Genomic DNA, 22609 nt, shown 5'->3' with positions numbered 1-22609 from the left:
GAGAACTACTGGTGCAGGATGTGAAACTGGATATTATAGGGATAGCAAACATGATGGGGCAGTATGCATACCAGGCATTACCTGTTTTCTGATAGTGTAGGCAAGATAAAATTAAGAGTGGGTGTGGCGTGGGATGTAAATGAAATAGACTGCTTTTCCTCTGTTGTGTTGCTTTTCAGTGTCACTTGCATAAAAATTGCGTTGGGGAGAATTAAAGTTGCGAACTTGGAATCAGGGTTGCAATGTATAGACAGATATCTCTTAACACTAAAATAGTTCTCAGAAATACTTCTCCAAACTGGAAAACATTATGGCTAATAATGGAACACATGAGTCAGTATTTGCTGGCCAGGTGATAGATGACTTTTTTCCTGCTGTTCACCAACACTTCTATAAGTGGTCGGAGTCTTCCTCAATTCATTATGTGAGGGAACAAGGTGAAGTCTATCTTAGACTACTGTAAGACCTAGGACATAAAAAATCTTTGCAGCCACACCTGCGATTTTAGCAAATCTGTCAGTTTGGGCTAAGAAAGACAGATTATTTAGCATTTCTGCTTGTCAGTCAAGAACACCCCATACTTAAGGAAAAAAGCAATCTTTACAACTGTGGTAGTTAAGACCACCTTGGTAGTATAGGAATTCTTTAAATAAAGCCTGAAGGAAAGAGCAACTAGAGATGCAAGTTTACCGAGGGAAGAAGTGTTTTTGCCCAGACCAAGAAACTGTGGTAGATTTTTACTTCACTGTTATCAGAACCATGGTTGATACAGTGCCACCCAATTTGAGATGGAGTAGCAATGCCCAGCACTAAAAAAGGAGCTAATACTTTTCATTTTCTTTAACGTTCTGCCACAAAAGATAGGGCTGTGGGTTTTTTTTCTTCTTTTTTTTCTGAACAAATAAGGTAAAGTTTAGTGTTTTCAATGCAAAGAGATTGGAATATCATGTGTAAGAGCATAATAACCTGGTGGATCACAGCAAGAGATGTGGGGTGAACTTTAATGGAGCAGCCTGTTGGGCTGTGCATTTAGGGCTTGATGCCTTTGGATGTGATGTGGGTGTTCATCAGCTGGAAGTAGCTGGAGAGGACCCTGATGCCCCAGTTTATCACAGGGTGGCTAAACTGCAAATAATGATGTGGAAAAAGAAAATGTGGGTTTATGATGTGTATTAGCAGAGTTTCCTTCTGTTGGAAAGGGGAGCATTAGCATTACCACACAAGCAAGAGCTCATCCTTAATACTCATGTATCTGAATCGTATACAAGATTTTTCTCCGTTCCTTAATTAATTTAGTAACTCTCCTTTCCACCCCTTCTGAAGGGAACAGGACTCTTTCAGAAGGTTCTTATCACTCCTGAGTGCTTTACCAGTTATTAAAGCTGAAATGATACTCTTTCAGTGGGCTGTTTTTTCATTTAACTGAAAGCTCTGGCATTTTACTTCCATGTAACATGAAATGTGCATCTGTAGGGAGAGGAACAAGCATTAGTGTTTCTATATGACTTTGCATTAATAAGCAGGTACTGAGATGATATTTTGTTGTGAGACTGGCTTGATTACTTGCTGTGGTGAAGAGCAAGTTGAACGTTTCTCCATGTGGATTGAAATACTTAGCTGACTCTGTGCGGCTTAGTTTATATTCTTTTCTGTGGAGCGCTGCATGGAGAGTATAAGGAGTATTTTGACAGAAATTTTTTTTCTTTTTGTAGATATGCTTGTTTAATCATAAAGAAACATTATGAACAAAGTGTAAAATATTGTATAGAAAAATTTGGGACATAACACCCAGTAGATGAGGAGATGGTTCCCTGGTAAAGCTGGTGGGTATAGCTTCACTGAAATAATGGAAAATGTACAGAAAATAGCCTGCTGTGTGCAACTGAAATACAGCGCCTGATTTCTTCCTTTTTTTAAAATCTGGATCTCCTTAAAATATTAATCCAAGTATCCTTAATGTAATCCTTCAAAGAATACAGCATATGCTTTTCTAGTGGAGTAACACGTCTAGCAATACCTGTAGGTTTTGCCTTGTGAATGTATTAAAAACTTTGCAAGAGAGTCTGCTCTGAAGTTTGGAAGTACAGAAAATGGCATGGAGTGGTCCAACATTTATTGAAAGAAAAAAAGCTTCATCTTTTGCTTTCTGGCTTGTCTCAGACTAAAACGCAACAGTTCTGCCATATGGAAGCCTTTAGAGTGCCTTGCACAGTGGCTCTACGTATTAATAGCTGATAAATCGAGCCACAGATGTTTTGGTGCCTCTTTAGCTTTGTTCATCTCCAGTCAGATAAAAATCAACTCGTGAATCAAACCTGGCTGTCGCAGGTGGCTATGCAGGTGTATGCCTAACAGTGACTTTGAGAGCTTTTAAGCCATTATATGAGCACCTGAAATACTGCTTAGTGGAGGGATGTCCTAGTCATCCTGGATTACTTACAGCTTTAATGGTGTGTTTGTAAAAACCTATTAAGTCATATAACGAGGGAAAAGTTGCTCACAGTTTTCATGGTATGTCCTTAATAGCCTGAGCAAGTGTTGATGTGAAATAGTAATAGCTAGATAGTATTCCTGTTGAGGAGTGAACATTAAAGGAAGCTGCCTGGATGACTGTAGTGGGACTGCAGTAAAATTTCTCAAGTTTTAGTTAATTTTGAGTAACACAAATCATCTCCTAGCCATCCCTAATTAGCTCACATACAAGTACTCTGTAATTGTATGGCTTCCTCTTAATTGTGCATGCATTGTATTTTGCAGATAAGCAGTTTCTGAAGACTGAAGGACCTGCTAAAGGGAACACCTGCTTTTGAGGTATGAACTATTTTTCTAATGACACAACACTAAATCTTTAATTAAAGCAAAGGTTTGATACAGCTGCCTGTACACACTAAAACTTCATCTGTTCTGGAAAATACATCTAGCGTTCTGAAATGTCATAATCTCCGACAGAAGTTCAGTAGCAAAGCTTGGCAGAGCAGGTATGCCTGGCTATGACAAGTGGAGTGTTGAATGGACTCTGGGAGAGTCTGCCTGTCTCTAAAAGGCATTATACAGAGAGTTCTGCGACTGGAACTTCTGCAGAATAAACGTATCTGAAATGTGCTTACCTTTCCATTCTTTTATGTTAAACACTCTATTTACTACTCTTTTTACATCCTTCCTTTTGGGTATTTATTAAAGTTTCTAATATTCCCCTGCTTCTGTTCAAGATAGCAGGGCTGGCGTGTGACTCAAGGGATGTCCTTTCTGGCCAGTTGGACCTTCTTTTCTTGCTTTTTCTGCTGCAAAGGGCAGACATCTTGTTTAAGATCACTCAAATCCTTTTTATCGGAGTAAGAGGACTACAAAAGATTAAAATGGGCATACTAGGCTAAGAAGAAACAAGTCTGATTTGATTTGTTAGGAATTTGGAGCAGCGGATCATCCAAGTTTCTTGTCCTAGCCTTCCTTCGTGGAAGGCACCGTAAAGGTACACTTTCACTGGAGTCTGTCATCAGGTCTGCAGTCAGAGGATATTTGAGGTGCAGGTGCTCACATAACATGTTTTAGTGAAGGAATTACAAATATCATGAAGAAATTGTATGGACTGAGGGACCCAGGTGTCTTCTACACTGCAGTTTGATTAGCATGACTGATTGTTCTGAAATGCTGCCTATTTCTTCAAGTCCTGGGAGCAGTATCAGCTTGTTTACTCCACTAATAAATACTTCCTTCTGCCTTATCCTTAAGGTAGTCTAGAATGTAAACCAATGAAACACAGGGCACTTGTACAAAAATGACTAAGCTGTTAACGTCAGTCTGCCAGTACCATCCAATGATACTTGGCTGTAAAGAATGCAGAGGAGTCAAATGGATGCAGTTCAATTACAGCTTGTTTTAACATCACCAACTGTATGTACTACGATTTACTAAAACCGTCTTGAAGTGACAGTAGCCTCGCATGTCTCCTAAAACTGTGTTATGTGTACGGGATAAAATTGCTCCTAAACTGCTTTATTTAGTCTCCTTAAATGGCAGGCGCAGAGATAATGTCATAGGTGCAAAGTTCTGTCTCTTCAGTTGGGCTGATGCTCTTGTGTATCCATTCGCGATGTGACTGGAAACAGGCTGAGTTAGGGGCAGCCATGCCACCAGTTGTTTATACTGTGTACTGTGGCTGCCTGCCAAACCATCTTAAGTCGTTCTCTAAAAGCCGTTTGAATAAAAGCCAAATAAGATGGCTTATCTCCCTCTGGGTGGGATGGAGGGAGGGGGCGGGAGGGGAGGTGCCTGGAATGCTGTGCGTGCTTTTCACTGTGGCCTCGATGGAGCTAAAGAGGTCACGGGAGGTAGACTGTCACCTTCTCCTGCAGGGAGTGAGCGCTATGCACAGCTGACCAGAGAAGATGATGTAGGAGTGTAAGTGCCCTTCCTGCACGTTCTGGTCTTGAACTTCTTTTTGCCTCCCTTTCCACTTCACTTAGCTTTGACCAATGTGGTCTTAATGTCTGCCAGACTCCGTGGATGTCTGGAATTGATCTCAGATTTCAATTTACTTGGCCATGTTGTTAACTCCCAAGTTGTTTAAGGGGGTGAGTTTGCTATGTTATAATTGTCCTCCTTTCTTTTCTCCATTGTACAAAAATGAGAGTTACAACATAAGCTGCCTCCTAGAGTCCCAGGGATACGTGTAGTTGTACCTCTCAACATTTGTTGTCCCATGGTTTCAGGACATGGAAACCAAACAGGTGTTTCCCACAGACTGTATTCAGCAGCTAAAAATGCTTCCTGAAGTAACTTATCCGGGAACATTTAATCCACACTCATTGACTGCCTAGATGAATAAAGGCAACTTCCTCCCCAACATCCTTTGGAGAAGCCCGGGAGAGCAGGCAGGAAGGAGGAAGTGTTTGTGTGAGTCTCGCACTGGCTGGTTGGTTCTTGTTGGATGACCTGATTGAGGAATATCTTGGGTTCTTCACAAAACAATAACCTGTTCATCTCGGATTGTCACTCAGAAATAAATGGGTTCTTCCTGCTTATTCTGTTATGAGCTCTTTCAACCAAGTACAGTTGCATATTTGGTCATCTTACTTGCTTCCTTAAACTACAAATACTGACTATGACTTGTGGTACCTAGAACTTCATTTGGTTATTGTATTGGTTACATGTGTCTAAGTGGGGAGAAAGTATTTCTGAAAACACTACCTGCTGGATTAATTTATATTTTTTGTATAACTGCTCTAAGTGGGAAGAAACATGCACAAACCCACATCTTTAGGATCAATTTTATTGATGGAAAGTGAACTAGATTGGGGCTGCTCCTGGAGCAAGTAGCTGCTACTTGCTGTGTGAATCCCTGCTCCCCTCCTGCAGCAGAGCTCTGCCTACAGAGAATTCTGCTCGGATAAGGCAAGCAGATAAGAACATCCTCTACCTCTGTGCTTTAGTGAACCAAGTGTGATTCCTTGTCCTCTGAGAGGATTTTGCAGTTTGCTGGAGGAAGGGCTGGTGCATTATCACCCACCCTTTTAAAAGGGGGTTGAGGAAGTATGGGCTGAGCTTCTAGGCTGAGAATGCCGAGAACAGAACTGAGAAGATTTAGCCCTTGAAGTAAGAGAGAACCCTTGGGAAGAAGGCAATGTTACCATGTCATTTAACCACATATGGTTTTACTTCCTTAAAGTGATGTGGGCAGAACTGTTTATTTTGATTAAAATTTAAAAAAGAAAAATTTTTTTCAGTAGTACACTGAACAGTAATTTATTTGGTCCCTTACCGTTCTCTTTTTGGAAGGGAAACTGCCTGTGTCAAAGGGCACAATACTGTGATACTGGATATTGCAGCCATACCTGCAATAAGGAAGTGAATCATTCTCTAAAGAAACTAATAGACCGTACCTGATAACATTGCAGGGAGACCTGACATTTCTTCTATTGCTCTTTCTTTCATGAAAGGCTCAGCTTTTGTTTTCTAACCAAGGCCTTGTTTTTCAGCCATCATTGAATGTATTTGTTATCAAGAGTACGGAAATGTAAATACAATAGTGGTTGAACTGCAGTAGCTACTCCCTTCCTCCTCTGCTGGCTTCCTGCATACATTTTGGAAGGTCGAAACTATTCTTCTGCATTAATTCATTTCAGAAATGACTGTTCTTCCCCCTGTTGCCACCCCATCAGATTTCAAAAACCAAAGACTATGAGCAAAGAGAAACGATTAGTCTTGCATATGTTCCTTGAGACTGAGAAGTAACGTAAGGCCTTCTGCTGTAGCTCCTTTCAGCGTTTTCCCATGCTCCAGCCTGATGCAAGCATTGGCTAACAGGACATCTTGTTTTTCTCCACTTTACCTAAACCTTTAACCAGAGAAGCCACACAGGCACCATTCTAGTTGAACTAAGTCTGCATTCATCTGCTTGCAACACTTGAGCACGTTTCTTAGAAGAAAAACTAAAAAATTGGAGCAGTGCCTTCATGGACTTGAGTGTCTTTCTCCCAGACTTAAGTTTGCAGTTATTTTTGAGTGTTGTTTCCTAAATGTGGTTCTACTTGTTCTAGTTGGGTCACTAGTAGCTAATGTTGGTTGCTTTCTTAGTCAGGCAGGAATCTTGTCATTAAAACCAGCTCAAGATAATGGAAAGGCTCAAATGGTAGAATTTGTTCTTTTGACTAGCTCAGCAGGAATTAGGTTCAGCTGTTTGATGGGTGTAAGCAGTTAAATTGACCTCAGACTATGGCTGTCGTGCTTTTTTTACGAAGTCTGTCATGAACTTTGTATGGCAGTAACAACTTTCTGGGGAGAGTTAGTTATCTTCAATTACCCAGGTCTTTCTTGCATAACCTGCCACTTTTAATGCTATTAATATGTCTATACTGCACTAATGCTGCTCCCTTTTCAGAACTGAGGAGTTCTGTGATGCTCTTATGGCACTTGGCCAACTGCATGACTGAACTTAGCTAAATAAAAATCCCTGGGATCCTCTCTAAGAATAAACATCACGTGAGAGCAGGAGTGTTTCCCTGCTTTGAGAGAATTAAAATGGCGTGCTGGTAAGGAATAACAGCAGCAGCAGGGCTGGCATCCCTCTCTGGCTAAAAGGGATAAGCTACAAGTCCAGAGGAAGCAGAAGGGTCTGGCATGTAACCTTTAGCTTTCCTTGCTGTTGAGTTTGTCAGTCCGGGGTGACATAGTGCTTTCAGAATGTACTGTTTTTATAATTCAAGAATCTGATAAATACCCTTAAGAAGGAGATGTGAACATATTTGCTTAACTTCTAGTCTAGCAGTGTTTCATATTGGGCCTTGGCCTACAGCTTAAATACCTATTAATGTGCTATTGAGCAAACTTCTGAGCACTTCTCTGCACCTGTATTTTTTCTTTTTTCCCCCCCTTGGTAGCCTGAGAGGTACTGGAACTGGTGTAGGTGTCTGGTACTGTTGCCTCAAGTGGGCCTGCATGTGGCTTATGTTCTGGCACAAGCAGTAATGGATGCTGAGATAACGTTATCTTGCAAGTAATTCCCTCGCTGAGGGAGAAAGTCTCTGCTCTGCCGGCCTGCAGTGCATTAACACTGGTAATGGAGCACGTGAATGCGCCTTGTATTCTGTGGTCCCTCAGAAAAGTGTGTGTTCTCCCCTCTGGGAGTTTTGTGGTGACTCACCAGACCTCTCCCTGCTTCACATACGATTCTGAAGCTAAATTATTGTTCTACCTTTCTTTGTTTTGAAGCTGTTACATTACCAAATAGGAGCGCCTCTTTCTCTTGGATCACAGGCAGGCAATATTTGCTTCCCAGGCTTCTAGCAAATGCTTTCATGAGCTATTGCAGCCAAAGACTTCAGTTCTGCTTGCAGAGGTGCCCAAGTGTGTTCAGCATTTTTAAAGCTATATGCTTCTACCTTGTTTTAAAAGGACTTCTGATTTTCGTCTTTCTTACTTGTGTGTAGGCACAAACATCCATACTTAGAAGTAATTCCTCATAACATGGAGTACGTTTAATCTCTGTTATATGTATTGTGGAGTTGCCCCAAGATGAACAAAATCCATGCACTGAATTGCAAAAGGTGGTGCAAAGAGCCAGGCCCTTCCTAAGCATGTTCTAGTAACACACCACTGTGTAAAAACAGACTTGGAGATCCCAAAGCTGTTCTTAACAGAGTAAGAAGGAGCAGGCTCCACAGCTCTGAATCCTCTAGGTATACTCTGCTCCCACTCTAAACGTGTCTAGGGACTTCATTTCTCTATGAATTTCTGAGCAGCTGAGTGGCCTCCATGGAAATACAGGGACTGAGGTTTTTTTCCTGGCCTGAAAATCTTAATGCGTGTGAAGCAAACGGAAAGCTGCTAATGCTTGGTAAATGGGCACGTTCATTCTAAACTGGTTTGCATACATGGTTGCAGAGTTCTGCTCTGGCTGATGCTCTGAAACCTTGGTTGGGCACTAACAGCATTTGCTTCTTGTTTTTAAATGTCTGCTTCCATAACGCTTTGGTGTGGTTTTCAAATGGCAAACCCCTGCCTCTCCACTAGTTCAAATGTGTCTGTTCTATTTCCAGGTTCCTTTTGGGGCATATCTGTCAGTTCTCAAAAGCCTGAGGGGAGGGCATGATTCTCCAAGGCAACTGATGAGTCCATAAACTAACTTACTTGCTATAGCTAAGATCTTGCAGAATTTGCAAGTAGCTAAAACTCGTTTCTTAGTATAGGTTTGTTTCATTCTTCCAAAGTTTTTTGACCTTCCCATAGTGGAAAGCTTTAAAGTATTGTTTGCCCTTTGCAAATCTACTTGAAAAAGCATTGACAGGTTTGCTGTTCCACTCATCTGGCTCTGAAACATCAAGCTGGTGATGAGTTGTCATCGATGAAAATAGTTTACTAGTCAACTTTCTCATTTTGAAACTACCAGTTCTGTGTCCTGATCGACAGGTTCTCATGCTATATAATTACATTGTCGAGAGGTGCTTATTTTAATTAAAAGTAGAGTAGCTACTCTAATATAGTCACTAATGTAACTAGAATTATTCTATATAGGTAAAGGAGTAAAGCTTGTATGTAAACTGAGTGCCTGGAAGCAGTGACTGTGCACACCCGGTTGCCAAACAAGCTGCTTCTGTTTTCATGGTTGTATCTGCTGTATCTGCTGCTCTCCATAACCTGTGATGTTTTATGCTCCTTGCTCAAATTTTATCTTGCTTTTTGAGTGACACTGGCTAACGTGTTGATCTTTGGGCACTTCTCTAGAGAGTCAGTTTGCTTGCAGCAGATGGCATCTAGCCTTTCTTGTGGGCATCAGATTGTGTACCTGAGTAGGAGAAGCCACAAAGCTGGCCTCCAGGAGCTCTACTTGAGAAGGTCTTTCCAGTGCCATTTATGACTTGATTTATCCTTCTTGATAACCCTGGTGAAATAAGGGAGCAGAGTTGCTGAGTGGAAGTCTTGCCTCTTTCTGCCAGCCCATTTCCACAAGCTTGAATTGTTTCTGCTGTTCTACAGAAAGTTTAACTCAGAATTTTCAAGGCTTACTACAGTAAACTTCTTGATGTATACATGAGAGATGATATGGATGTAACACATTGAATGCTATTTAATGGCTGCTTATTTTACTCTTCAATGAGAGCTGCTTTTTTATTAACTTAATTTCAGAATCTGTCTTCCGTGGTCTTACTTTCCCTCCTACCCTGTCAGATGTGTATGTATACATAAGGCAAAATGTTGTGAGTTCATGAAGGTATCGAGGGCCTGCACAGTGGTATTACAACCATAATTAAGCTGGACTGGATCTCTGAAAAATAATTTTTCTCACAGCATGACTTTAGCTCTTTCTCATCTCCTGTTTGTAGTTTTAGTGCTCATACGGTGGAGTTTTCTTCACAAGCAATTAAAAAAAAACAACTTAGAAATGGAAGACAAAATTCTCACGTAAGCGCAAGATTTGTTATTCTGGGAGCAGCATATGCAAGGCAAATGTGGAGCAGGGTGAATTTCGAGGAGCTGACACGAGGACTAAGTGACTGAGGTGAACTTTTGTAGTGAAACTTCTCCCTTTTTGTGCACTCGTTAGTCTTCACTTCCAGGCCGTGGCAGTGAGATGATCTTGTGGGAGGAAGAATGAGGAGGTACAAAATACCTAATAAAAATGAGAATCATTGACTGACCTACTATATTAGAAATGTGCCATCCTTCTCTTTCTACCAAGAGAAAGGACTCTAGCAAACGCCAGAAAGCCATTATTTTCTGGGTTTTGCTCTTAGGGAGGTAGAAGCTGCTTTCCTTTCTGATGCATGTGCTATTAAAGGAAAGCAGCTGACAGGAACAGCTGCTTGCCTTGCCTGTTTGGTTTGTGGCTTAGCAGTCAATATGCAACATAGAAAGAAAGTGCTCTGCTAACAGCCAGAGTTTTCATACCCTGCCCCCACTTTGACTGTCTTTCCCTCTGTCCTCTGCCAAGTGAGAACAGGAGACTCTTCACCCCCATGATTAATGAAACTCTCCTTATTTGGTGCTGCCTCTCCTGGTGTGCAGCACAGAAAATCCTGTCTTCTCTGAGACAGCTTGAAAACCAGCAAACAAGTAAGACTCTGGGGAGTTTCTTTTTTTTTTTTTAAAGTAGTTAAGGAATAGGTCATTTTAGAGCTAAAACTTACAAGTCTGTGCAGAAGGTGGGCAGACTCCTTTATTTTCCTTAGATAAGCATTTATGGTTTTTGGAGATGACATACTAGTCTTTTCTAGGTCTCTTATTTCAATGCTTGTAGGCCTGTGTGGAGCTAGACACTTGAAAGTCCCTCACAGTTATTATCCATGAACTCATCTTCCATGTGCCTTTTTTGAAGGCCAGCCAAGACCATTAATCCCCACCTTCTAGAGTCCCTAATCCCTGCTGGGGTTTATAGGAAAGTTATTCTTGTACTCCCAGTGAAGCTGCTCTGGCAGAGTATCTATCCTGCTGTAACTTAAGGCAAGTTTATTAATGCGAGTTTTTATCAGCTTGGAAGCGGTACAACTCATAATGTAGCAATCTGACTTGGACAGTCTTACCCCATCTTGCTGAGTGGTTCATAGTAGTGAAATTGCCCAAAGGGAGGGAATCATTCAGGAGGCTGGTGTTCTCTTATCTCAGTGTGCTTAAGTATAATTAACAATAGTAAAATGCTCTTTGCAGGCATGAATACATGCCACGTATTTTTTTGGGAATGAGTGCAAGAGAAGTGAAGTCAGGGTTGGAACTGGTCTGCTGGGGTGATTCTTTGCAGTTGTATCTCTCTTCTCAGCCTGACACTCCTAAAGCCTCCTGGCTCTGGTTTTTGTCCAGTTGTGGCTAGACTGATGTAAGGCCCTCTTCCTACGTGAGCCTCCCCCCTTCCCACCGTACTTACTTGCTCAAAGACTTTTCTTTTGCTTCCAAGTAAGCTTCTCCAAACACTCAGGACTGGTTCAGGTGGGCTTCCTTCCACTTGTTGTCCTTCTCTAGGGTTCACTTGTGATTTGGACAGGAGGCAAGTCTGAACAATTTTACCTTCAGTTCATGATTGTTCACTCTTGTCAGTTTTGGTAGCATTGGTCAGCTCTGTCTGTGCTAAATCTTCTGTCAGTTGAAGTGATTTATTAGGTGGCTTAGGGCCCTTGCTGTCAAAGGGAGCTGCACTACCTCTCCAGTGGTACGTAACAAGGGGAAATTGCAAAATTCACTTCAGGCTTTTAGACAACTGCAGAGCAATTTAGGTGTAATTCCCAAGGATGTGGCAGAGTTACTCTCTTGGGTGTCTGGAGTTTTCTGTCTCTGAGTTCTATGACCAGCATTTGGCTCTTCAAAGCCAGATAGCAAAACAAGTTGCTGTCTTGGCTTTGCTCGGCTGTTAAGTGTACTGATAAAATAGGCATGTACTTCATGCCTAGAGTTCCCATGCATCTCCTTCTGGAGCTATTGCATGTCGTTACTTCCCTGCATAGAAAAGACAACAAGTTCTGCAAAAAGTATCTCCTCACCCTGAGCAGCGAAGAACCTGAATTAAGGCCAGAAGGGAATGTAACTGATGGAAAACTGCAACTGAGACTCTGAAATCTGAGTTAGCAAGCAGTCTCACTGCACAGTAGAACTGTCGATGCACAGTGGACTTCATACTGAGACCTTTGGATGAAGCAAGGGCCAATCTGTGCCAGGTAAATGCTGTATTCCAGAGAAGTAATGCTTCTGAACGTGATCGTCCTTGAGTTCCATGATGTTGTCTTAGGGAGCCGGAAGAGCAGCAGTTAAGTCCAGCCTTCTGAGGTTCATCAGCAACTCTGAACACTTTCAGAGCAATAACTGGGCCTATTTCATGACCTCTCATGTCTTCCCTAAAGCAGTACTTTGGGAACAAGTTCTCAAAAGGGGAATACATGAATGCATAAATAAAATGTGATGCAGCCATCTTTCCTTACTTTCATAAAAATCGATGTTACAAGTTAGCGTAGATGATCTTATGTCACCCACAAAAGGAGGGGGTTTTATCCTTAAGGGAGGAAGTCTAGTAGTCCAAACTAGAGTTGGATAATTAATAAATTAATAAAATATATTTATCCAGAGTGCTCGGAGTTGTGAATTATTATGTGTCTGTAGCTGCTGTTGATATGCTGTCTGCCTGTTGTGGTGCTTATGGGAAGGTGCAGTATGGCAATATGCTTGCCATATGCGGATAGTAACAGGTCAGCCACTCCCAACTGATGGAGAGGTGTTGCGTGTTTCCACTCTTTCTCCCCAACATCCTAATCCTTTACTAGGAAATAACTATAGGGAGAAAAATATCAGCCCAGAGATTTAAAAACCAAACAAAATTGACCAAGAAAAAGCCCCTTGACTTCATATGGCTCTTTCCCTCCCGGTTTGTGAGGCAGAAGTTTACTTGCTGCATCCCGGCCTGTGGCCACACGTTGCTGTGCGGGATTGGAAGTGTGGTGCTCTGGGTAGGGAGCTCTCAACTAGGATCAGCAGCTCCTAGCCTTGTTGTTTCAGTCCCATCAGTTGGTTGTGACAACTCTGGTGGCAGTATGCTAACAAAAGCCCAAATAATCTTACAAGTAGTGACAACATGTGGAAGCTTTTTTTAGATAATATTTGCTTTTATCTTAAAGCTGCATTTTCATATACCTTTCCATGCAGGAAGAAGAAGGTGAGGAGTAGTGAGAAACTAACATCTTTCTTGTGTATATACATGAAATTCTTGCTTTTGGAGCTGACCTTCCAGATTAATTCTGGTTGTCTTCATAGTTTTGCAAGTCAAGCTTTTCCTACTGTACTGACTTCTGGCCTCGCACTGTAGACAAACTGAAGCAACTGCAGACAAGTAATAACATGTGGATCTTTTGAAGCAGCAGGAGGAAGACCTTTGTATATTAGTAAGCAGGATCGGTGGCTGCCTTTCCATTGCAGGACTGGTTAGAATTCCTAGAGCTAGCTTCATAGCACCCAAAGTAATTTTAGTTCTTAAATTAAGAGCAAGAGAGTTACCTGAAAATTTGAGTGAACAAGATTGGCCATTGTGTATCAGAGATGCAAATTCTGGAATTATTCCTCAGTTTTTTTACATAGCCTTGTCTCGTTTCCATTCTTAGCAAAAGCCACTGCATGAATGAAATGCCATATCTACGGCAGGACTGCACTGCTGTGTGCTCTCCACACCACTTTATCCTCTCAGAGTCTGAAACAGAAATGGATCCTTTCCAAAACTGTATGTGTGGCCAGGGAGGCTGGGAGGGTGGTTCTGGTTTGGTTTTAAGGCTTGCCTTCAAGATGCAAAATGGAAGTGCTTTAGGACATGTCTTGTTCTGTTCATAGGCTTTTGATCATTGGTTTCAAAAGTATGAACAGTGGTCTTCAAAGAGTATCAGAATCACAGAATGGCTGAGGTTGGCAGGGACCTCTGGAGATAATTTAGTCCAACCCCGCTCTGCTTAAAGCAGGGTCACCTGGAGCAAGTTGCCCAGAAGTGTGTGCTGTTGGGTTTTGAACATCTCCAAGAATGGAGAATCCACAACCTCTCTGAGCAGCCTGCAGCTCTTGAACTCTTAGTCCAAAGTAACTGTACCAATAGTGTTGGTTACGTGGAAGGTGATTGATTGATTTCTTTCTGACTTTCTTTTATTCTCGCAACACCATCGTAAGAGGTGACCCAGGAGATTCTGGACAGGCAGATATTTGCCAAGTGAGAAATGATCTCCTCTTTATTAAAAGCAAAGATGAAGATAGCTGAAGCCAGTCATGTCATGTTCTTATTGATGCCTCCTAAGTCTCCCTGTTCTGTCATTAACGAATGTCATATATACAGGCACCTGTACATGTGTGTGTATATATTTAGACACACGCAAACAAGACTTCTTACTGGTGCTCTTTCATTTTGGTATTCCTTCTGCCTTGATCTTTAATGGAGATCTAGCTCCAGCTAATTATTTTGATTTTGCATAAGTGCTGAATGTAGACTTTATTTTTAAACTGCTTTTACTTAATTGAAAATAATGATAATAAGGGGCGTATAATATGCACGTTACCTGCTGCTAGAATACAGAGATTCCTCAAAGTCTTGAAGTATTTATTTATTTTTTCCTTCCCTCCACTAAGAACACATCTGGCTACAGTGATCAATTTGTGTAGAAGGCTTCCCTAATAACTGGAAGTAATGCAATCAGTCCTCTCCAGGCAGCTTTGCTCAGGCAGAATTGCCTTTCTTCCATGGGAGAGGTAAACGCTAAGTTGAACACGATGGAATCTGCAGGAGAGTTCCTATCCTTGCAGGTGATCTTTCGCCAGGAGCCTGGCTGCATGGGTGGCTAGTCTCTTTGTGTTTGGAGGCGAATGCTTAGTGTGATGCGTTAAACACCAAGATGGGAGGCAGCAAATGACACTTTGTAAAATAGCAGAGGCTTTGATTGCTGAGAGGTTTTGGCCTGTATTGTTGTGGACTGGATCACCAGAGACCTCTGTTTTGTTGAAATCTATGATGAGATCAATTCCTATACTAAATTACAGCCAAGTTAAATGTTGGAGTGACCCAACTTCTTCATGGACCAAGATCACTATAAAAGTGTGTTCTTTTGGCTGGTGCAAAGCTTGTATTTTAAATGAGCAGTGCAGAGCATTGCATTCCTCTTTGAAGAGTCTATTGTAGATGCAAGTGCAATGGTGGAAAGGTTGAGTGATGCATTGATCTATCCTTTAGCATAAGGCTAAAGTTTCTTGAAAAACATCATCCTGGGTCACAAGGCTTCTGCCCTGGAGAGGGTGGAGCAGCCATGGAACCTCGTCGTGTTTGTTACAGCTGTAAATGTATATAGTCCTTTCATAAGGTCTTTCAGTGTTTCATAGCTGTTACAATGGTCTTCCTTCTAGCCAGCTCCAATGAAATTTTTATTTGCATTTGGGAGCTTTTCATTACCTGGTGTTGTGTGGATTGTGGAACTTATAACGGAGATGCAAAGCTGATGTCTGATCATTGTATTTGTTAGGCTGGGCACCATCCTCTTCAGAAAGACAAATCAAACTGGTTTTCCTCAAGTTACAATTTGTCTATCTGTACTTGAACTCAAGTATACTTGAATTGTCCTTGTTGCCGTTACCTCCCCTGGATGGCCTTCTCGTGGTCCCTGCAGCTTCTTTTGAAGTCCCTTTACTTTGAAGCAAAATGGTTTCTTTTTTGTTAAATCAAGTACAGATAATTTTAATGTAAGTAAATGTCTACATCTAAAAAGAGCGGCTATAAACTGAAATGTAGCTTGAGTAAACCTGAAAAATGTTGGACTGTCAGCTTGCAGGTTGACTTTAATTATGGCTTTTACGTTGACAGTGAGTAGGAGATCCACATGTGGAGGGAAGAGGTTATTTTACAGCTTTCCTCTGGCTAGTTCAGGATTTCTGCCCAGTTATCTTTGTAGACTTTATCATTTGATGAAGTGTAGGCTCTCCAAGCTATGAATGTCTGGAAGGCAGGAAGAAAATAGAACTTGTCTCAAATCTCCAGAAAACTGAGAGAATCTTCTTAACACTACTGAAGAGGCACGAATTCTGGGAGACTGTCTGCTGCCTTACTTTGCTAATTCACGTGCCATCTGAATAATTGAATATGGTGAAAGCATGCTTCATTGGCTTTATTATTGCTTTCTTAAGGGAAGTTAGTTGATGAAAATGTTTCAAGCTTATGGAGCAGAAATGTTCATTAAAGACTCCTATGCAGTCTAGTTGTAGAAGTTGGGTATATTTGCAGTACCAATTAACAGCACAAATAATGCTTTACTTTAAACAGGGGAGAAGTGGCTCATATCCTAAGTAATGAAACCCTACAAATTGATGGATACTCTTTGGAAGTACTGAATAAAAACCAGAATTATGTAGACTCCTACAAGGCATTATGAAATTGAAATAACTGCACTTTTTTAAGCCATCAACTTTGAAATTCTGAAGTTGCAATTTATAAAAGTTGAAGGTATGGCATTAAAAAAAATGGCTTTTGTCAGCTAGAGCTCGTTTTGTTCAAATGACTTTCTATGTCATAGTCTATTGGCCTTGCTGTGGTGGTTTCCGTTCTGCTCTGACAGTTGCTTTTTGTTTATTCAAAATATTAATGTGCCCATGAAAGTGAATGACTAATAGTATTAATGAACCACTAACAAAGTTGACATGCAAGCCGTGCTCACCACCTGCAGTGCTCGCAGCCCCGCTGCCTGCAGCCATCCTGAGCATCTTCTGCAGAGTCACTTCAATTGCCTCCAATTTTCCTGATTCTATAGTGCAGGTCCCAGCTGAGACTGAAACTGCTTCCCAGCTTGTCTTTTGTGGCCACTGCCTGGAAAAGTTCACGAACCCACCTGGAAGATCACTGTGCTGGTTTCCCTCGTGTCTGTATGTAGATCAACGTGCAGCTTTCACATCTTGGAGCCGTATTGCTAAGTGGGAAGTTGACTAACAAGTGTACCACAGTCAAGCTTCTGCTCAGTCATCTTGTGGCTCTTGTGTTCATTTTCCTCTTTTGCATGTCCCCTTCCACTTCCTGAAGCTTGTTTACTTTTCTGACTTGGGCTTTTTTCCTTATCCAAAGTACATGCATACATACATGTGTTCCACCCAAGACTACCTGAATCCAGTGTGTTTGCTCATATCCATGCCTGCTCACAGGTCTACTCCAACTGTCCTCTCCCAAGTGAAAGACCAGCAGTGCTTGGAGCACTCATTTCATTTTCTGCTTGGATCTGTCTTGGCTCCTTGCATGCCTAATGTGCAAGTTCAGTTGCCCACGACTGAACAGGCTACAGACAGCTTGAGAATCTCTGGGATTGTTTCAGTGTGTGTAGTGTCACTCAGAGCTTGTTTAAGCTGTTTCGTTGTGTAGGCTTTTTGCTGTAGGAAAAAAGCTCAAGTGAGAATAGCAGCCTGAATCAAAAGCTGAGGGAAAGGCTATTAGTGACCTGATAAGCGGAAGCAGTGAGATACCAGATGTGGAAGAGGAAATTACTCTGAGCAAACTGTGTTATGAGGAAGCAATAGTGGCTGAAGCTCTGCCTCAGCTTTGAAATTCTGTTGACAAGCTGAATCATAACTTTGTTAAACCCATCTAAAGTGAGAAGTTAAAATATCATGTTTATCTTGTGTGTGGCCGTAAACTGATTGTGGAAGTGAACTGAGATTTGCATCAAGCCTTTGGAGCTATTTTATGGTTATTAGTATGTGGTTCAGTGGCACTGACTTCTGTACAAAAGCTCACACTTCTTAGGGACACCTTGCTGTGTCCCCAATCCTCTGCAGTACCCTCGCGTCCATCACCGGTTCCCAAACTCTGCCTTCATGATGGATAGCATGTACTGCAGCTTGGTAGTCCTGAGTGGAAATGTCTACGTTGTCCTTGTGTTTCTCCGTGGAGGCAATAATAGGAACTTTTTTCCCTTTACTTTAGTTGTGCACTTTTTGACTTGTTATCTATAGGAGCTTGGAGGTTCTGGGACTTATTTAATGTATTCTGTATACTTAAAATTAGCCAGAAAGCTGTTGGAGAATTTGTGCTGAGAAGGGAAACAACCCTACAAGTGCTTTGTCTGTTGTAGCAATCCAGGCGTAAAACCAACAAATGCCCCAAATCTACCTTCTCTGTACTTGATGATTCTTTTGTCCTTCATGAAGGAGGGAGGCAATTACTTAAGCTGTGTAAATAATAGTTGGAAACTCTCTTGCTGTATTTATGTATTGTCTGAAGGAGAATGTGGTTTTGTATGACATGAGTCTTACTGAAATCCTGATGTTGCTGGAAGTCCAAACATGCATTTGAAATTAGTAATAAGATATTTTATGTGATGCCTTACGTAAGCAGACCCTTAGTGTGACACGGAGGTTGGCAGCACGAGTGGTATGGCAGACAGGAGCTGGAAACTGCTCTCTGCTGTTTGCTTTAGCTCACAGGAGTTACAAGAAAGCTGCTGACTGCACTCCAGTTTAAACAACTGCTGGAAGTTTAAAATCAGTGTTTGATTTTTGCTATGGAAATATCTGTAGTCTTCTACTTAACTAGTGGGATGATGATGTATGTGGTCTCGGGTACTTACACTTGTCTAGCAGGTCTTGAGTGTCTGGACTGGATGGCCTTCCCTCTACTAGCGAGATGGAAACTGTACGTCACTGCATTTTTGGGGAACTAATTCCTGAATGTAAGCCTGTAATTCAGGACACCCATTTTGAGGCTGTTGCATTGGTTTTTGTAGCGAGTTGAGCATGAATTTGTAAGTGTTGTTGGAAAGACTTTATTAGAGTTCCCTTGACCTGCATCTCACTGCCTCTGAGAAGAAGCTTCTAGTAATTTGAGTGATTTCCTGCGACTCGGAACGTCCACAAAAATAAAGCGGGGATCTTACTGTGTTTAACTTTAAAAAAAAATAATCCCACTGGTTCAGACTGTGCCAAAAAAAGAAAAAAAATATAAAAAATTAAATTAGGTCATAGATTTGTCATGCCCAGCCATGGAATGTAAGAAATGTCAGCAATTTGATTCATCGATGTGTCCTCTCCTTTTGAAAGATAGATGCAGACATCCTTTTCATGGAAGACTCCCTTCAGGATACTGCAAAGGAAGATGACTTAGCATATATCTGCTCCCTGCTATCCTGTTTTCTTATGCCTCAATGGCCACTGCTAAGTGCTCATGAGAGCCTCGTCTAAGAAAAGCAAGCTGACTTACGACAAGAGAAATGGGAATTATGACTGAGCTGTCCCTGTTTCTTCCAGTCGGGGATTTTGTTCTGTATGTAGTTAGGAGCTAATTTTAAAGGAGCAAGTGGATCTGATGAAATAATGTACATGCTTCTCATAAATCTGTGTATCAGAGTGTCTCCTTTAAACAAACAAAACAAAAGTGAGGAAATGTTGCTTCGTTTCTTATTCCTCTTAGATGTGCTACTTTTGTGAATAGATTTATCTTACCTCTTTGGCATAAAGGTTGCTCGAACTTTATTTTGGTAGAGGAGAATATATTGTTAATACTAGTATGTATACAGCCACTAACTATCAAAATCGGTGTTAAGTGGAAGAACAGAGGCTGAGTACAGCTCCTTGGTACAGGAGAGAGACGTGTATCCACTTTAGGAGACCAGCAGCCTTGCAGGGCTCTCTGGAGCGGGTTGAAGTGCTGTGTCACTGCAGGGCTGGCAGGCAGCGAGCGCTCTGCCTTGCAAAACTGGCAGAGGGTGGTACCTGTTGTGTATACGCTTCTCTGGGAAAAATCATCTATTCCCTCTGCCAAAAATCTGAGGGAAGTCAGTCAACGTCTTGTGCCAAGTATGATTCTGTTTAAACAGTTTACAGGTTTTCAAGTATCTTTTTTTTTTTTTTTTTTGTGGGCAGCATCCCCTGCCCCCACTTGCCTGCTCTCCCCCTTCTCCATCTTCAGACAAGATGCGTAAAAATCTGGGTCAGACTGATCATAACTTTAAATTCAAAGACTGTGCATGCCCAGAGGCAGGTACACAACAGTGCAGTTAGGGAAGCTACAAAATGGAAATACAAAGTTCAGGAAATAAATTCCACTCTTCCCTAGATGGGAAGCTAGAGGCAGTGGCTTATGCAAGTAAGCGTTGTTTGTATTGCTTCTACTTTCAGAGGGTGGCTGGATGAGATGATGTTTCTTGAAAGTTATTCCACTAGGTCACTTGAAGTAAAGCTTCTGCAAGGAAGTGCCAGTCTAACTTCTTTGGGATCTCTAGGATGTTGTGAGTCTGTGACTCTCTAAATTGGTTTGCCGAGCACAAGTTCTGCGTACATTAGCAAACTTCAACTTTGCGGATGTGGTCAAACATCAAATAAGATGGTGGGAACACCCAGAAAGGAGCTCGTTTTGAAAGGGAGAGACTAATTGAATTGGGTGAATAGTAGGAGCTCTTTGGAACAAGATGCCTGGATAGGGGGTCCATGATGCAGGTAAGAGATTAAAATAACTCTTCGGTATATTTCAGATTAGCTAACAAGAAGATGGATTTTATTTATCAAAACGAACAGGTTACTCACTGGGTACACAAAGATTCTGAGCATAAAAAAGAACAGATGGGGCAAATACTGGGTATAACAAACAGATCAGCTGTTGCTGGAACATGAAGAGGTCTAAACAATTCTTTCAAAAAAAAGTGTGAATTAAGGGAATATGATTTATTTGCTGTGGAATAATTTGAAGATTTCCTGGAATGGATTGAGGAATGTCTAGCTACAGGAAAACTCTTTTCCTTGTCTGTAGTACAGCTGTCACTGTGGGACTGATAGCGCTATGGTCTGCTCCTTTCCACACCTTTCCTCTGAGCAAAATACTTACTCAACTTGGCGTTCTTCAGGGAGGACTTGACTGTCCTCTGAGGCTCTTCCAGAGATAGAAGTCTTGAGTCATGCAGGTTGGTGTTACACCATCGCTGCTGTTGTTCCCTCTGCTATTTAACAAACGAGGACCTCGGCAGCTGTGTCACAGCTGAAGAATTATTTAATACATTTTTAAACTGCTGCCTTCTGAAACCTCAGTCATTCCTCAGTTTTGCCCTTTCATCTTAAAAGTTAATGTCAGAATTCATATTCCTTGTACTCTGTTAATATCTAATTTGCATAGCTACATAACGTGCAGTGTATTAAGGCACATCTTGATGAAGATTCTTGAACGATTCTTGAATGCTTCCTGTCTGTAGCTAACTTTGCTCCATATGAATGAAAATGGTATAGGAAGCATCTGTCTTGCTAAGCTGGTCAACACATGAATGTGCTTCAGGATTTACTCTCTAGCCTTGGGCAGAATCTGTGCAGTATACTTATTTTCCTTTTGTCTTAGTTAACTCTATAGGCCCTAGTTCAAACTGGGAGTCTGGACATTAGTGTATTTTGGCTGCTCTGACACCAGAGATGGAAAGCGGAGAAGTTGCTTCCAGTCCAATTCCAGTGGTGTTCTGGCTGTCCTTTGACCCTACCTGGGCTGCTGAAGGCTTCCTGCAGCCGGTGTGGTGCTTTGGGTTAGGGCAGCCAGTTATTTGCCAGGCGCTTTTATGTGCCTGAGATACCGGTTCTGTTTTTGCTACAAAAATGCAAAATGGCTTTTATTAGTTACTCTGATTTATTTTTTTTTAATACATAGTTTCTGCATTCCCTGTGAAGTTAAATATAGACAAGGAAATGTCCTGCTGATAAGTCTGCATAACCTCATTATTATTTTTCCCCAGAAACTAGATTGCTTTAGTGTCCTAGTTCCTGTGTAGTTCTGAAATAGAGACATTGTCAATGCTATTTTATGGCAACTATTCATAAAGTGCTACCACATTAATGTGGACCAAAAAAAGCATGATGTGAATCCATCAGTTGCTTGTGGTGGAATATTCATATGTTGGAGGATGATCTGGGTGGGATTAGCCTTGATTTGGGTTTAAGAATTCCTAACTGCTTCCCTAACCCCACTCACATGGCAGCTCCTGCTGCCACTGGGGCTCCGGAGATATTTGCTCCGTTAATTGAAGTGCAGTTGTTTAGGTCTAGAGTAAAGGTGACTGAATATCTCAGTGGAACAAGGACTAAATAATTTCTGGGCCATCTAAATACTGCTTATAAGCTTGCTCTGACTACAAACCGATGATTATGGCCATACATGTTTCTGTGCGGTCTGGTGTTGGCTGTAGATGGTTACTGGGTTTGGATCATGCAGAGGAGGGGATGCTAAATGTTAAAGGGCCTCTGTAGAAAGTAGCTGGGTAATAGGTTCCATTAGAGTGGGAGGATGGCAATGACTTGGTATTTAGACAGACCCTAAATTAAGCTGTCAAGAGGAAGTGCTCCTAAAAGGCCACTGGTGTTCCTGAAATTAAAATAGCAGGAATGTTTAATCTGAAGTGAACGTGTGAAAATTGTGAGCTGATAGTTCAGTTTACGGACTGTAATCTACTGCTAACGAGCATTTGGAGTGAGGTTAAAAAGAGGTTTTCCTAAATGCCATTTACGTAAAGCTTCAGGTTCTTGATGGGTAAACCTTGCTGTGCTGGTGTTGGTGCAGAACCAAATACGATACTACGAACATGAAGGACTTGTGACATCTGCAGAATCTGATTCAGCCCGACCTGGCATGCCTGCTGTGAAGAACAGGAGTTGAATTTTTCTTTTGGCATCTGGT

The 22609-nt window shown here is 41.6% G+C and overlaps 1 protein-coding gene across 1 annotated transcript in view; it reads left to right on the top strand.

Annotated features, from left to right (window-relative positions):
* Positions 1 to 22609, top strand: part of MAP4 (microtubule associated protein 4) — a 161249-nt gene that overhangs the window by 28898 nt on the left and 109742 nt on the right. The window contains 1 exon segment of the mRNA XM_050892110.1: positions 2758 to 2811. The gene's annotated coding sequence lies outside the window, so the exon portion shown is untranslated.

This window comes from Gymnogyps californianus, chromosome 2 (assembly GCF_018139145.2).
Source record: "Gymnogyps californianus isolate 813 chromosome 2, ASM1813914v2, whole genome shotgun sequence".
Taxonomy (NCBI): Eukaryota; Metazoa; Chordata; class Aves; order Accipitriformes; family Cathartidae; genus Gymnogyps; species Gymnogyps californianus.
The sequence above is the reverse complement of the archived record's forward strand: the minus strand, read 5'-3'. Positions and strand labels throughout refer to the sequence as shown.